Source organism: Cygnus olor, chromosome 1, assembly GCF_009769625.2.
Source record: "Cygnus olor isolate bCygOlo1 chromosome 1, bCygOlo1.pri.v2, whole genome shotgun sequence".
Classification (NCBI taxonomy): domain Eukaryota; kingdom Metazoa; phylum Chordata; class Aves; order Anseriformes; family Anatidae; genus Cygnus; species Cygnus olor.
The window spans coordinates 46,258,495-46,272,372 of record NC_049169.1 but is presented as its reverse complement, the minus strand read 5'-3'; the positions used below and the strand labels follow the sequence as shown (position 1 = coordinate 46,272,372).

The following is a 13,878-nucleotide window of genomic DNA, read 5'->3' as shown; positions in this document are numbered from 1 at the left end:
TGAAAATGTACTGACAAGTTAGAAGGGAGTCCACTTTTTCAGAGCTTCAAGAAGTAGAAAAACCTGTACAAACATTTTATTATTTTATTTTGATGAACTACCTCAACTTTTATCGCTTTTCAGATTACAGAAAACCACAATTGACATTTTTCTTTTTGAGGAACTGCTGTGTAGAGAAGGGAGACAGAGATTGCTATGGTGTCAATGTAATTTCTGAATGCATCACACAATCTTTTGTTATGTGTCAAAAGCATAAACAAAAACACTCCATGTGTCATAGTCTACAAAAGATATCAGGTTTTATAGCATAATAATGCATGACAGCTCTCTTAATACTTCTGATAATTCAGTAATTATGTAAATACCTCCAAATTTGATTACACAGATTCACAAATATCATTTAAGTTTGTGAGCCAAACTCAGACTGCTCTATGTGTGAACGCAGCAACATGGAAACCTTTAGCGTGAACTTGGCTATGCCAGTTCTCATACTGCTGGACGAGATCCTCTGATCACTGCAGTAATGTGTGACAAAAAGCGATCTGAAGTCACTTCTTCATAGTTATGATCCCCTAATCCTCAGTTCGAGTCTGTAGGACGTGGAGATGCCTCAGGGCTGAGCTAAGCTTCAACCACCCACTCCCTCCCACAAGCATGGAGATCCAGACCATTGTCTCATCCTCTTCAGAAGGGTCCTATGCTGAGATGGGGAGAGAAGGAATGGGAGGAACAACAGGAAGCTGGATGGTGAGATCTGCCTTGGAGATCATCAGCTGCAGGGATACTCTTCGCACACTCCAGTAAGGTAGCTCCACCTCTCCTTCACCCACAGAGAAGTGCAAAGGCACCATGGCAAAAGCTTAGGACTCAGTCTTTGGAAATGGCAGACATGTTTACTTGCTATTATCACCTCTCCCAGAGAATCTGACTTGTAAGGACTACTACATTCCTAATAAATGCAAGTAATGCTTCAAGAATATTACTAGTTTTTAACTGGCTCCCTCACCCTCTTGGTTACGTCATCACAGTATTAGGATCAACATAACAGGGTTTTAACCAGAACTGGTTGTGGTGGCTGAAGTAAGATACTCTAAAGAAAAGATTTTTATAAATGTGACGCATCAGCCCCCTAGCAATAGGAGAAACAGCAGATATAGCTTCTGTATAATGCATGAACACAGGATTACTTCCATGAATCAACAGTTTTGCATTAAACTATAAAATCAGCATCATATATAGATAACTAAAAGTAAGGATTGTACCTCCAGAGCAATAATGAGATTATGAAGGTCAAATAACAATCCCATTACTTGTGTTACATAACTCAAAATAGGATGCATGTCAATGCAGGAAAATGGAAAGATGACTGCTGTTTTGTATATATTGACTACTTTAATTCAGATTGTTTCTTTTACAGTAATTCTGTTCTAACTACCTTTAGCAAAATAATTTTTCTTACACAAAGTTCTTATACCATACAGTAAGAAAGACATTTTCTAAAAATATTCTGTGCTATGCTCTGCAGATAAAAAGGGGCTGTTATTTTGCAAAATCCCAGCACAGATTAACCAGCCTCAGACACCAAAAAGCAGCAGGCTGGGGAATCTCTTCTTGGTCAAACAAGCCACTACCCTCAGCTACTGTGGGTTGACTCCAACAAGGCATTAGCAAGCCCTAGGGTACAACACATGTATGATGCTGCACCACATCAAGAGTCAGCAGAAAGGGTAGCTTTTCCTTACTTATGAGAATAATTAGGAAACTATTTCATTAGAAATACAGAAGCTTCACAATTTTCTGTCAACTAGAGCAGTCTTTGGTATATACAATAACAAAGAAAATATCACCTAAATTCAGTCAAGTATTATTTAAATGGGAAAAATGATTATTTGGGGGGCTATGACTTGCTCTTTACCTTATGCTTTAAATTGTCTTTATTTTTTAATGAATGTTACCAATATTCTGATTGCAGAAGCATTGTCCTGCAGTACTATCCTTAAATATCAAGACCAAAGGATTTCAACAAAATTTTCAACCTAGGAAGGTCACTTGCTTGTAGATATAGTAGAACAAGGCATATTTAATGAAAGATAGTTCAAAAGGGAAAATCAACACTCTACAGCCCAGCTTTCCAAATTAGGATTGCGTAAATTCAGTTTCCTATTTCTACAACCAGCATTTACAGAGATGAATATCAACTATAATAATGCTTTCTCTAAAAGCATCTCTCCCTTTGAAAATCACATATTGAATTATGAAGTTTAAAGCCTAATTTTTAGGCAACAAAGATTAAAAATACTGGTCTTGAGCTTTCCTGTTCAACATTTCATCTTCTCAGAAACTCTAGCCAATTAACTGGACAATGCAAATGAATCAAGAACTAAATACAATCACACCAAAAGAGGCATCTCTAGAAAGAATCTATAGGGCTTCTATCAGTGTTAGTGCTCCCATACTAGAGATAGCAATAGGGGGATGCTCACTACTTTCAGAGCAGCATTTCAGGAGCTCCCCAAACACTGCTTTACTGCAGTGGTAACCAAACCTACTCTTTTTAAAAATGTTATTGCTTGTCCTTCTTCCCAGTATTCAGGAGGATTACTCCTGACAAAGTACATGGGATACAGTCTTCAGCCTGCATACTCAATGAAATCAACAGCGCTATGACACTTTACGTCTGCTGAGAACCTTGTTTGTAAACTCTGAGTGCAACTCTTTGGGGTAGATGATGCTTTCCTCTCCTGCCCTATGTACCCTTGTACATATCATCACTGCACAACTACCACTTAGTCCCGGACAGCTCTGTAAAGAATAAAAATGGCTACAGCAAGCCTTAGAGAGGGAGCAGGAATGGGCACAGCAAACGCTAGAGCTGGAATGGGTGTATTTAATTCAGGTCAACCCAAAATGGCATCCTGTGGCAGCTGGAGGGTGGTGGTGGTAAGTAATGCTTACGAAATGAACATGATGCGGACACCACCACACAAGTACTGTGTTGTGACTGCGACTAATGCATGTGCAAAGTATTTGATGGACAAGTGTGGAGCTGTTTGGTGCTGAGATGGTTGGCTGCAGACAACAGTTTAGAAGTACTCAAAAAAAACAACCCAAAAATATTATCAGCAGAATCCAGGTGGAAAATTATAGTTGTCATATTTAGTACTCTTTCTATGCTTTCATGCTTAAAGTGCAATGCTGCGGTATTTAGACAATATCAAAGATTTATTGCCATTTTGCGTGGGAATGTAAAACTCATATGGACAGTCAATTAATTAAATTAATAAACATTGGGTAAACCCCTAGAAAAATGTGAGCACCACATATTTTCAAACCTGTGAGTACCTGTTACACTTAGTATTTTAACTGTGAGGTTTAAAAAAAAAAAAAAAAGATAAGGTTCAGAAGTCTCTTTATAATGTGTCTTCTGTAGAGCCAATCTTTGCTTCCAAGATACCTGAGCTGAGCATAACACAGATTAGGACTGAGACGTACTTGCAAAGGTCTATGAAAAACCTTGATATCTTGTTTCTTGCTAGTGCTAAGAGCAGGAACGACACCATGTTCAGTTTTTAAATAAAAATAATAACTTGCATTCAGTTTTGTAACGGCTTCAGTAAAAATACAAATGAGTCATGCAATACATCCCCTAGGTTTTGATACAGTATTTTTCTGTGTGACAATTCGCTCCAATACCCACTTACCTCAGTGGTGGTTTATAAATATTAGTACAGAATGTTTTAGTTCTATGTATTTTTATCATATAATAATAATGCAGGTGTTTCACAAACCAATTGGGTACTCACTAATAATGAGTTTGCCAGGTGACTGCATGATTAACAAAGTAACACTTTTTCCAGATTTTAGAGTTATATCATATATATATCATACCTGACAAATAAAAGCATTACAAAGCATGACAATAGTATAACAGCTCTCTGATTATGGGATCTTCAAGTAGATACTTGGACAGTCTTCAGTTACCTTGAATTTTAAGTACATCAACAATTTGCAAACTGACAAATACCCAATATATTTATTTATGCAATAAGTGACATTATCTAAAACTTTATATAACAGTATGAAATTGCTATATTATTTCTACAAGCACTTTTTATGAATCTATTTAAAGTGAGAGCTTTCATACCAATTTCATTTGGGCAAGACAAAGCCTAAAAACAGTCAGATGAACATACATTATAGCCGTAAGATGTGTATATTTATAGTTATTCCTTATATCCACATACATTTTAGTGTTATATAATAAATCTTGATGAACACTGGAATTGACTTTGCATTTTCCTATATCAGGAATAATTACATCCAACCATTTTTGTGGCTTACCAATTTACCAGTGGTTTTAGAGTCATTCACGATACTCAAAAATAAAAAGGTATTAAGTGTAATATGGTGTTCTTCACTGCACAGATACATGATAAAGAAATAAATGAGTTTCAGTATAGCCTTGTACAAAAGCCATATATTCTCACTGAAATCTTTGCCAAAGATTTTTGGCAATTACACATTGCCTTCAATGTATAAGGAACCTCATATGTGGGTAAGGCATACATGCAAACACCTACCAGCATTGAAGGTCTGACTCCACAGTGCAGTCAAGAAGACCAGTCAACTAAATGAAGACGTTCCATGATCATCCACAGTCAGACAAGCAGAAAAAGTATTTATCACCTTCAAATTTTACTACATTTAAATGTACTAAACAACTAAATGCTTATTCCCTGCTGCAGAGAAGCACTTTCCGGAAAAAGTACTTCAGAAATTAAACAATGGGCTAAAATCTGCTGTCAAAAAGGTAAAACTCCCTGCTGACTTCATTTGTTATTACTGCAGCTACCATTAAATTTACCCTTTTTACATTAGCAAAACTTAAAGTGTTCTAAACAACAATAAAACCTATTTGGATCTTTGCTGACTGCAGGAACTAGGGACAGAAAGAAGAACAAACCAATTACATGTAACAAACCTCATACATATCATCTTGGATTTCCTACACCAAAAAGCTGTAAGAACATAAGCAAAGAGGTACATCATATCTTAACATGTCCCAGTTCATGTTTTCATATGTTTCTAATAAGAGCAAACTCCAAAGGTAAAGGTCTAGGAGAAAATTTCCCCCTCAAGCTTTGTAAGGCCTTCTTTGCCCACCAGATGCATATTTCTGGCATTGGTCGTAATCACATAGCATGTGTAGTACATTTAGAAGAACCAGGATGGTTGTAAGTACTTAGTTCTCAACTAGCTGAAATTGGTTTTCCCAAAGGAAAACCGCATGTTTTGGTAGTTTAGCAAGGGAACACACAAGCCTTGAAAATGAGTCAAATGTCTACATGGGGAAAAAACTCCAAATCTGAACCATCTATGAAGTGAAAATGCCCCAGCGTTCAACACCAATTTATAATATTGAACAAGAGCCATCAAGCAACAGACAAGCCAGAGACTTTAGAAGATCTTCAGAGCTACTGTCCTTGCTCATTACCTCTTTCCTGAATCAAGCTGTGTTTCAGCCATTTGACTTTAACTTGATCTCAGTTCTCATATATTGGCATCTGAGTCCTACTGAAAAGGAGACAAAGGCCCAGGTATCATTTCACTGTAACACAGCAGCCTGAATGTTCCAGCAATTTCTCTAGAGGTATCACAAAGACAGTCCATTGTGAAAACCCACAGGAATGGGGCAGACAAGGACTATGAAGACATTGGTTGACTTTAAGAATGACATTGCAGAGCTCTTCAAGATGCTCCTCAGTCAACTGAGTTAGAAATAACCCACTACTAGGAGGCTGACGGTGGTAACTAAGGAATGGAGGAACACCAGAGGTGGTCCTGGTTTTTCCCTTTGTGCTTAGAATACTTCCAATTCTGACAATAAGAACAGCTTCCACTCCCTGGTCCATGAGGTCTGAGAGAACTTCTCATCTCAGAATCACTGTTCTTTTTCCAAGGAAGAGAGGCTAGCTCTCAAGCACTTTACTTTTGGCTAATTATTGGTTAACACTAGCATCATCATTCCCTTACGCTAGGCACAATAATTGTTATCTGCAGCTAACATGAATTTGGGCACACATACCCACTGCAATATTGCAAGACACTTCACTTTAGAGAAGCTCGTGGGGGGTGATGAATGTCAATGAGATTGTTTCCTTTCTTTTACACTATGCTCAAGCTGATGAGAATGAATCAAACACAAATTATTGTATTTTTTTTTTTTTTGAAAAAAAAAAAATCTTTGGAGAGGAAAAAACATTTCCTAGTTGAAGGACCTTCAGAAAAAATGCATTGCTCCAGAGTATGTAAACAGAATGGCAGGAAAAAAAACAGGTATCTCCTCATCTTCTCCCAGAGAAATATCTGGCCCTATGCAAAAGCAACATGACCACTGAAATTCCCCCAGCAACTCTGCATAATCTCTGCATGTAATCCATAAACCAAAATGACCTCCGAGAGGTCAAGGTTCAAATAAAGGAGCAGATGCATAGTTTATACAAATAAACTGTTGAGAATAAGGTATGTGAAGATTTTGAATACATGAAGATTTTTGAATCTCAGTGTTCACGATACTTGTTAACATGCTCAAACGCTACAGATATTATCACATTTCCTAGCTTCTCTCCTCGAAGGAAAAAAATATACTGAAAGTCTACGGATAGAGACTGCAGTCAAACTATGACAGAAATGTTTTTCCTAGCTTGATTACCTTGTCAAAGCCAGGTTTATCTAGATCATGACCCTTTCATACTAGGAACCAAGACTACTGTCTTGGAGACAAGCTGGCATAGTTGGCACATAGACTAAAAGATCAAACACAAGCAGCCCTCTGCTATTGCCTGCACAAAAGGAAAAAAAACATACATTGGATTGTAAAGAGTGCCAGGCTGGTACAATTTTCTGAAGGTGTTATTCTCTAGAATTTGACTGTGATTTCTTAAAAATAAGCTTGTAGCTCATATAACTGTGAAAATAACATTGAAAATGTGAACTAGCGTAAACCAACATTTTCCCAAATGTGCAAACAATTGCAAATCATACCTCTCTGCGTAAAAATTGGCCAGTTCATCAAGACCATTGCTGATTTGGAAGACTAATATAAATTTTCAACATTCAGCAAGCAAAGCATTGTGATAATAGGATCGCCAGGAAAAAGGTCCAGTCCTATGAACGTAACATTGTCTTGCTTAGCATCTGACAAACAAATACAGACTGGACCAAGAATTATGACATTCACTCATTTCTGTTTTAACTTCCAGTCTGCATGTAGAGTAAAAACTCAGGACCAAGGGCCAAGAAATCTTAAATCCAACGCTTGGCAGTTTCTCAGTCTACTCAATGCAAGGAGAAAGTCTCCTATTGTTCATTATGCTCATCACTAACACTTAATGAATAAATACAAAGATCCTTACCAAAACACCAGACGTTCATTCAACAAGAAAGCAAAATCTGTAAATCTGTATCCTCCCAGTTATTGGAAATAAATTAGAATAAGCATTGCCAACATGGAATTCTGACCACTTCTACTTTAAAATATAACTTATTCTCAAAACGCAAGGCAAATAACGTCTGACCTGGGTCACGGCTCCTTCAAGTTCCTCAGTAGTGAAACTCTTACCGAGAGTCAATCTGCCTTAGTTTCTGCTAAGTTCGCTGCAGCCTTCACAGACAGTATCTTCATTGACAGCTCTGTTCCTAATTTTCCCATCTTCTACCCTCCTTTTTTAACTCCATGTGCCCAATTCCACATAGATATGTTGTTTTCCCCTCTGCAGAAAAATGTTCTAAAAGAAAAAGCATCGAGCCCTTAGCTTTGTAAATTTATTTCAGGGTACTGCGTTTAAAAGCCTTCTAAATAGAATGAATAAGCATAGTGTATTTTAATTTGCCTTCTTACTAGATACATTTCTCCCTACCCACCTCTCACATCTTTCTCTGAAGAATAAAATAAAGAAGTTCACCTTTACTACAAAAAGCAGAGTTTACTTTGAATATATCAGCGAATTCTTGCAATTTTAACCTGTCAACCACTTGCACAAATCCTTGAAATAGAACTTCTCAGGTGTGCAAGGTCAGAAGGGTCTCTGAGTGACCACATGAGCACAGCTGCTATTACTTATATACACATATTAATAAAAGAACAGAGCTCTTAGCGAACAAGTGTTGCTAGACCAAAATTCATCAGTTAAAATCCCTTACTCTCCATGGTTTTCATTGTATTATGGAGATTTTTAGGATGCTATCGGAACGGAGTTTTAGCCCATCACAGTAATTACCAAGCTGCAGGATCAAGATTTCCTACCTGGCAAACAAGTATCAACTTTACATGAATACTTATAACCTGTATTCGTACTTATTTATGATAAAGCCCCTATTATCATGCAATTGGATCTTATTCCATTGACTTTTTCTTTCTTTTTTTTTTTTTTAAGCAGGTTATTATATTTTACATTTTGGCATGTACAGAAGATGACAGCTTGATTCTTAATGCCTATTTGAACAAGTTACTATCCTTCACGTCGGGGTCTGCTTCACCACTACTCTGTGGCTCACTAGGGGAAGAAGTTAAGATGCTCTCTAAGGAATCGCTGCGATACACCACGCCAGTGATCCCGCTGCAGACGGACACCGGAGTTTTCCTCATTACCGCCGGTGCTGCCGAGGACGGCCTAGAGCACACCTTGATTTCGTGCATGTGGGCACACACCGCCACTGATCCCAGCGAGAGCGGGAGGCATTTTGCAAGGCACATGGCAACACGCCTTAGCCCACATGTTAAAAAGCCTGTCGAAAAGCCTTCCTGCACGTGTGCGGTAAATTGCGTGCCAAACGAAACTGTCAGGTACCGCTTCTGCCTCTCCTAATACCGGCGGCGCCTTCTCGCCATACGGTCCAACAACTGTCCGCAAAGATGCGCTGCTCCAACGCGAGCCTCCCGAGACACCGCCGCGCGAACCACGACCCCGCACACTTCTGCTTTGCATCCCCCACTTATTCTCCTTTTATTTGTATTTTATGTTGGCCGACCGCAGCACTCCGCTCCGCTCCGGCCCCTCAGCCAGCCCGCAGGACCGGCCGCGGTGCTGTGAAGCCCACACCTCGCCCGGGACAAGTTTCGGACGGCGGGGCGCGGGCGAGTTGCAGAGCCCCGGAGCACCGGGCGGTCCCGACGCGCCCCCCTGCCCCCTTCACCCCACTCCCCGGACCCCCCTCGCCGCCCTCCGGCCCCCCCCCCGCCGCCCACCGGCGCTGAGCGCGGCTCGGGAGGAGGGAGCCCACCGGGGCTGCCTCCGTCCCCGGCCCCGAGCACCAGCGGGAGGCCGAAACTCCGCCGGCCCCGCCGCCCGCCCCGGGAGCGCGGAGCCCCGCAGCGCCGCCGGCCGGGAGCCGCCACCGCCGCCGCCCGCCCCGGCGCCGGCGGAGGGGGCACCGGCGAGGCCGGGGCTGACATAATCCTGCGAAACCGGCAGCCGCAGCCTCCCGCCCCCACACCCGGGGGTCCGCTGCCGGCGCTCCGCCGCCCCCCGGGGAGAGGGGGGATAGGCGCCGCGTCCCCGTCCCCGTCCCTCCGGGCCGCACGGCGGGGCGGGGGCGGCGCCCGGTGGCCCCGTGGCCGCCCCCCCCCGTTGTGCGCGCCCGGGGCTCGCCCGGCCCTCCCCTGCCCCCCGGTCTCACCTAGGAACGGCGGCGGCGGCGGCGGGGCTCAGCTGCCGAGCCCGGCGGGGGCGGGGAGGGATGGAGGGAGGGGAGAGGGGGGCGAGGGGGGGCCCCGGCGTGTGCTCGCAGCCGCTACCCCTCGGCGCTCAGCATCCTCCCCGCGCCCCGCGGTGAGTCAGGCAGGGAGAGCGCCGCGGAGCCGCGCACACCGGAGCCCCCGCCGCCCTCCCCGTCCAGCAGCAGCCGCCGCCGCCGCGCGCGCCCCCGCCGCTCCCCCCCGCTCCCAACCTTGCGCGGGCGCGGGGGCGGGGGCGCGCGCGCGCTCACCGCGGCTCGGTGCGGTCCCGGCGCCGCGCAGGGCTGCGGCGGGCGGGGAGCTGCTGCGGCGCCTCCCCCCGGCCCCCGCCGTTACTATGGATATGCGGAGCCGGCGGATGCTCCGCGCCCACCCGCGCGGGCGGACCCGGAGCTCGCCCCCCGCCTTCATCCCCCCGGGGACCGGGGGAGCCGCCGCGGAGCTCCGTCCCCGCCGCCGGCCCGCGGGCACCTCCCGCTGCTCCCCCGGCAAAACGCTTTTTTTTGGTCTTTTTTTTTTTTTTTTTTTTTTTTAACACCAGCATCTAAATAAATCTTAGCAGGGCTGGGATTCGTGCGGTAATAGGAACAAATAAGCATCCCACAGGACTGTTTACTTGAGTAAGTGCATCCCATTAAGCAGCCGCCGCGCTGCCTAATAAAGGGCACGGAGCGCAGAAGAGAACGCCCCTCCAATTTAACTTCGGGAAATGTCAGAGGACGGAGCCGCACTTTTGGTCGCCCATGGTGGCTCTTATCTCTCACTCTGCTTCCCCGAGGAAGCGAGACACTTGGTGGCTGAGCACATTATCAGGCAAGTTCAGCCCGTTGGGGCCAGATGAAACGTTTTGCCAAGTCAAAAAATTTGACTCCGTCCCGGCAGGCAAAGTGATCCGGTGGCTACGGTTCCTAAGGCAGGTGGAACCTGCCTTAGCTCTGCTCCCAGCAGAGCTATTGGAGCTGCCAGCAGGTGAGGTGACTCCCCTGGCTTTGGAGACACCAAGCCTCAAGGAGAGATGGCTTTGCCATAGCCTGTGAAATACAAAGCTTAATTAGAAAGTCGGAGAAAAATTAAGAGTGTCACTGTCCAGGCACAGCTGTACGCAGCAAAGTCACTGTGCTGAAATGTACAGTGCAAGAGGAAGCACGCGGCCGACCGATGTGGAAGCTGCTGACCTTGTATGCTGCCAAGGTGCGCTTTCGAAGCGCACGTGCAGGGCAAGTCCACTGTCTACATTTCTCCAAGACATCGCATTGACTGAATGTGGCAACGTAATCCACTCACCCTTTCATTCTGCACGCCCAACTGCATGCGTTTATAGAAAACTTCAAGCATGGGTAGCTTTGTGCGCCAAAATAACCCTCTCTGAGGCTCTTTCCCGTGTTTGTCCCTCAGAGCTTTCATTAGGTCTTAAACCACCGCTAGGCTGAAATTGTCAAAAGCAAACCTTTCACAAAGTAAACGATCATACTCATAAATGGCTCACTTTGTTATAAACAGCATTGGTCATGCAGCCCAGCCTCGCTCTCTCAACAAAAAGCCCCTTGGAGGTGGGCACGTAGCCACCCAGTTCACCAGCTCATAGCAGGGCAGCTGGGCTCGCTGAGGTGCAACGTGGAGCTGACATCGAACACAGCACTACGTGTGTGAGCAAAGACAGCAGAGTAGGTTTTTCTACAAATCACTAATAGCAACTGTTGACTATTTAAAAGTTGAAAGGTTTGCTTAAAGCAGTAATGCAAGCTTCGATATCGTAACTGAGTTTAGTTAACCAGCCCTGACAAATTAATGTCGGGGAACCTTCAGTGTTAACTCAAAAGTGCATCGCAGGAAGAGGTTTGGAAAGTTATTTTGATTTTAACTGGAGACTCTGCTTTTTCTCACAGCTCGTTTTTCAATAAAACCTTATAGATGCAGTGTGGTGTTTATGTAGATTTGATATAGTTCATACGGAGACAGACTGAACAGAATACAAAAGTTTAGTTTCATCCTGAATCAGGAGAAAACATAAACATTTTGAAATGTTTCCTGAGTAGAATTCCAAAGATTTAGATCGTAGGTATGAAAATGACCATTTCAAAACATTTCTTTTCCATTGTTTAAAAACATGTTAATGCAGGATAAAGTACCATGTCTAAATGGCACCATTTTTTGTTCTGACATCAAGGCCTTTTTAAAGCTTGGCAGTATTTCCTTAAAATGTCTAATGATGGTTACAAGTTTGTCTAAATTTTTCTGGTACCTTGGAACCACTTCTCTAGCTCTCCAGCTAAGAAGGCTTTCTGCACAGTTCCATCTCTCTTTGTCCTGGATTGTGTGATCTGCGTTTGTAAATTGAAATCAGATTTTCACTATAAATGGGATGTGATCCATTAACAGCTTTCTGAATTAGGAGCAATCCCTTAATGGAATCTGAGCCAGAGGAGGAAGAAGTTAAGGATGTCAGCGTGAGCCCGATGTGATGATGGCAGAGCGTGGTAGAAGTGCCAGCCGTTTTCTATACCTGCCATAAACTTCATTACCTCCATTGATTGTAACATATTGCAGACTACAACAGCTCTGCATGAAGGAAAGAAGTGTGTAACAACCAGCAAATCCTAGGAAAGGATGAAGGTTTCTGGCAAGATGGTGAAATAAAGGGCATTTTTAGAAATGTAGAAGTTTGGTGAGGAGGCAAACATGAACCCAGATTGTTGGACTATGTTGAGAAGAAAGATCTGCACAATTTCAGAATGAGGTACGTCTCCCATTTTGCCACTCTCACCTTCATGGTGCCTGGATTCCTTTTGAGCTGACAGCTCTTTCTCTGAGGTCTGGCTGCCTGTAGCTGAGTAGGTGTCATGGCTGTGTCAGTGGTGAGTGAGACATATCTGCACCTGCGTGCTGCCACCAGCCAAAGACAGACATACCTCGTGCTCTCACCCTGCTCTTGTTTTGGAATTGAAGAGAAGTTTGGCTACCACGGATGCTGACAGGTCCAAATAAGTGAAGATAAAAATAAATGAAGTGCTGGACCATTTACCTCTGTCATGTCAGGAACGTATGGTAGGATACTTCACAGTCTGTTCTGTCAGAGATCTGTTACTATATAGGGAAAAATGTTGCCTCCCTCATTGCCATGAACAGGCCATTTCTTCAGTTAACCTTCTTGTGAACATTACAGGTTGGGCAGAAATGGGGTTGAGAGGCTGCAGTTTCGGCTTGAGGGCTACTTGGGCCACTGTGTGTTTCAACAAGTGCAGTGAATGTCTTTTCCTGAAGGCAGATTAATAACCTATTTTAGTACTGGGGATCTCGGTGGAAGGGGTAGGGATCCATTTAAAGAGTTCTGGCAAACACTTTTCAAAGCTCCAAAATCCTAGATATGTATGTAAAGGCCAAACTCTGTGACAGTATGGTTGAATCTGATCAGATCAGAAAAATATTTTTCTCCTCTTATGAATTCACTGTGCTTTTCATTGAAATGATCAGCAACGTATGCTGATGTGCTGATCACGGTCATGCACTGTTTCATGCACATGTTTCAACACTTTGTTTATGCACTCTGTAGATTACTATGAGGAGCTGCTCTGGTGGCCGTGATTTTTCCTGTAGGGAGCTAAGCAGCTTGCTTTCTCTTTTACAGCACTGGGACAATCCTGTCAGATTACCTGTTCTTTTTTATGAATGGCTTTAGAATTATTTAAATGCAAGCTTCCTCTGCAGTGGGCAATTTGTGGGCCTGGTTCTCTTAGCTGTTGTGATGCTGCAGGGAAACTCGTAGGTCCTAAAAGATGGAGAAAGGTGGGTACCATGTTATCCTGTTATCCTCCTAACCTGGCAGCATTTTAGGATAAGCAGCAGTGACTCTACTAGAGTGTGTTAAAAAAAAAAAAAAGAAAGAAAAAAAAAGAGGGTGTTCAGGAATTTTAAGATGACCAGGGCTAGTTGTTAACTAGCCTCATGGGAGAAGCCTACCATTGTGACATTTGTATGAATCAAAAAATATCTGACCAGCAGGGTAGCGCACTGAGGAAGTCTCCACTCCTGGCTAAAACTAGATCTGCTTTCCTATGCTTGTTTTTGTAGCTATACGCACCTTGAAATCATTATGGAAACCACTTGTAGGCAAAAACATCGATGACCATGGAATCTATACCCAA

The 13,878-nt window shown here is 43.5% G+C and overlaps 1 protein-coding gene across 2 annotated transcripts in view; it reads right to left on the bottom strand.

Moving 5' to 3' along the window:
* LOC121069879 (ankyrin repeat and sterile alpha motif domain-containing protein 1B-like) overlaps positions 1 to 10,038 on the bottom strand; it is an 89,346-nt gene extending 79,308 nt beyond the window's left edge. For both annotated transcript variants that reach the window (XM_040556413.1, XM_040556416.1), the window contains exon 1: positions 9,988 to 10,038. The gene's annotated coding sequence lies outside the window, so the exon portion shown is untranslated. The remainder of the gene's footprint in view (positions 1 to 9,987) is intronic.
* Between the last annotated feature and the right edge of the window lie 3,840 nt (positions 10,039 to 13,878).